Source organism: Sturnira hondurensis, unplaced genomic scaffold, assembly GCF_014824575.4.
Source record: "Sturnira hondurensis isolate 20B ecotype Veracruz unplaced genomic scaffold, ASM1482457v3 Scaffold0003801, whole genome shotgun sequence".
Classification (NCBI taxonomy): Eukaryota; Metazoa; Chordata; class Mammalia; order Chiroptera; family Phyllostomidae; genus Sturnira; species Sturnira hondurensis.
This window is the reverse complement of record NW_028076432.1, coordinates 9,432,964-9,435,852: the sequence shown is the minus strand read 5'-3', so window position 1 is coordinate 9,435,852 and position 2,889 is coordinate 9,432,964. Positions and strand designations below refer to the sequence as shown.

Below are 2,889 nucleotides of genomic sequence, written 5' to 3'. Positions count from 1 at the left end.
GTTATGTTTAAAAGGAGTATTCACCAGGGTGGGTAACCCACATAGCAGCACTGTGGTGCTGTCTGTGGGGCAAAGGTCAGAAAGGGAACAAAGCCATTTGCTTGGCTCTCAGCCAGCTTTCAGTCACCTCCCCCATTACCAACAAGCAAATTGAGCCCTTTTGTTTCTGATTCCTGGGTGGGTGGGCATGTGTATGTTCTAGGTCCCTGGGGGTCTCCCCAATGAACTCTCCTGTGAGGCTGGGAGTTTCTCCTTTCACCACAACCCCCACCGATTTTTACAGCCAGAGGTTTTGAGGCTTTAGTTTCCCACACTGGAAACCTGGGTTGTGTGGTCTGTCTCGCTCCCAAGTTGTTCCTCCCAGCTTATCTGCACATGAATATGGGACTTCCCAGGTTGCCAGCCACCACCTTGCTGCATGTCCTCTCCTCCATGTTTCTGCCCCTCCTACCAGTCTGAATGAGTGTTTCTTGTTTAACTCCTTGGTTGTTGGACTTCCATACAGTCTGATTTTCTGTCAGTTCTGGTTGCTTTTGTTTTTAACTTTGTTGTTGTCCTTCTTTTGTTTGTGCAAGGAGGCAAAGCATATCTACCTATGCCTCCATCTTGGCTGGAGTCTAAACCTCTGAAATGGTTCTGATGCAGGGCTCTGTGCGCCACACTTTGAGAACTCCTCCTCAAGGAAAGAGAGCTGAAAGAAATCACTTTTGCCTTCTGACCTATGGGACACACAGATTCAAATTTGTGAAAGAACAAAGAATATTCTTTCTATTTGTTTCTATAAAAAGCAAACTGAGACCTTAAGGCTACATATGGAAAGAAAAGAATCATGCTGAAAGTGCTCATTATTTAATCAATGTACAAAATACAGACATGGAGTAAATAACATTAATGACCAATATTGTGCTGTTTTCCACATCAAGTATAGGACAGGGTAAATATTAACTTTAGGGTCTTATAGTGTTTGGTTGAAAAATCAAAGATGATAGCTAGGTTTCCATTCTGACAAAAACAAACAAATAAATAAACAAACAAAAAACCCAGAGAACCTAGACATGACACAGAAAGGACTCTAAAGCTTAGAAGTTTCACGGGTAGCAGTGCTGAATTACACTAACAGACAAGAAAAGATGTGCTCATTGTTAATATTGGCTGATTTAATTTAGTGTGAGACTTACATTCTTGCTTGATTTGATTTCTTTCTCCTTCTAAAGAAGGAAACTCTACCCACTAATTGTATAATGTCTTGAAAAGTAACACTAGTCTGACACTTAACATTCATTTTCACCATCACATATGCATCAGAAACTTCACCTCACCTCCCCATACTCCTTCTGCAAAGCTGCCAGATCTTCTCTATCCTCTGACCACTCCTCGTCTTCCATGCCTTCTCTGACATACCATTGTAGAAATGCTCTTTTGGCACACATGAGGCCAAATTTGTGCCCCAGGTGGGCCCAGGGCTCTACAGCTGCCCTGGTGTTGCTCAGCATGCAGACAATCTGCTGTACATTCACCAGCTTCCCCTGGCATCATCGTCAGTGGTTGATTATTGAAGTCTACCTTGAAACCACTTAGACAGCAATCCACAAACTGAACAGGGTTCCTCAACTTCATGGCTTCAGTTGCTGCACTCACATTTTTAGAGACCATGTCTTCTCTGTAGAGTAGGCAGTAGGCCATGTACTTCCTCAGTCAAGGATCACATTTGACCAGACAGTTGGCAAACTCAAAGCAAGTAGTAGCAACATCTGACATGGAAAATTCCTTGTGGCAGGCATCATTAGCAGAAATGATGAGATCCAAAACTGTCATGGGAAAATGTATTCTCTGGTAGGGTAATAGATTGGCCTGAAATTTAATTAGATCTACATCCAAGGGCCCTTCAAAATGGAGGGAAGCATTAATGAAAGATATTGTCTCACCTATCAACCTATTATGTTTTAAGAGGGACATTCAACACTCAGTTTATGATGGCCTAAGTCATAGAGGGCCTTGTTGTCCACCATGAAGGTTAAGTCAGAGTGCTCTAATGTAAAGTGGGTGGTCAGAATGGAGTCGTAAGCTTCTACTACAGCAGTGGAGATCCTCGGACTGGGTAGACAGAAAACTCCAGTTTAGTCTTCCTGCCATATTGTGTCAAGAACTCTCAATTCAGAGAATGTAAATCCTAATCTAGCACCTCTCCCAAATCTTTGAAAAATTAAAGATCCCTGCAGTTCACAACACTATTCTGTCAGTTTTGGGATCCTCTCTTGTGCAAGGTTGATAATCTCCGAACTCACAGAGTTCACCGTGGCTCTGAGCAGAAGAATGAGTGGTGTTTGTCTGCCTGAGTCCCATTTATAACAACTGGGTCTAGGTCAATGAGGAGTGCTCTGGGCACATGTTTCCCAGCTCTTGTCGCACAAAAGAAGGTTTTGAAGAGGCATCAGTATACTCCATTTTTGCAATTTCTAACTGATCCTTTTTACTGTCCAGAACAAAACCATCTGGATGAATTCTATGTTGCATACAACAGAGTTCCCAGCAAGCAAGCATCCCCTAATCTGGATGCCAACTTGTCGCATGTGAATTGAAAAGCACTCTCTCATGCTGAGCTGAAGGGTCTCCTTGGTATGGAGCCTGATTTTTTTTATTTTTGATACAATAGTAAATGTGTTTGTTTTTTAAAAATTATTTGTCTAATAGTTTGTTAGTGGTGTATAAAAATACAATTGATTTCTGAATATTAATTTTGTGTTCAGCTACCTTATTGAATTAATTTATCAGTTCTAATAGTTTTTTTGTAGAATCTTTGGAGTTCTATATCATATTCAAAAAACAACAGTTTTACTTCTGCCTTTCCAATTTGGATACCGTTTATTTATTTTTTTCCTGTCTGATTGC

At 41.2% G+C, this 2,889-nt stretch overlaps 1 pseudogene; it reads right to left on the bottom strand.

Annotated features, from left to right (window-relative positions):
- Positions 1-1,310: 1,310 nt before the first annotated feature.
- Positions 1,311-2,594, bottom strand: LOC118984785 (tubulin alpha chain-like 3; annotated as a pseudogene).
- Positions 2,595-2,889: the final 295 nt, after the last annotated feature.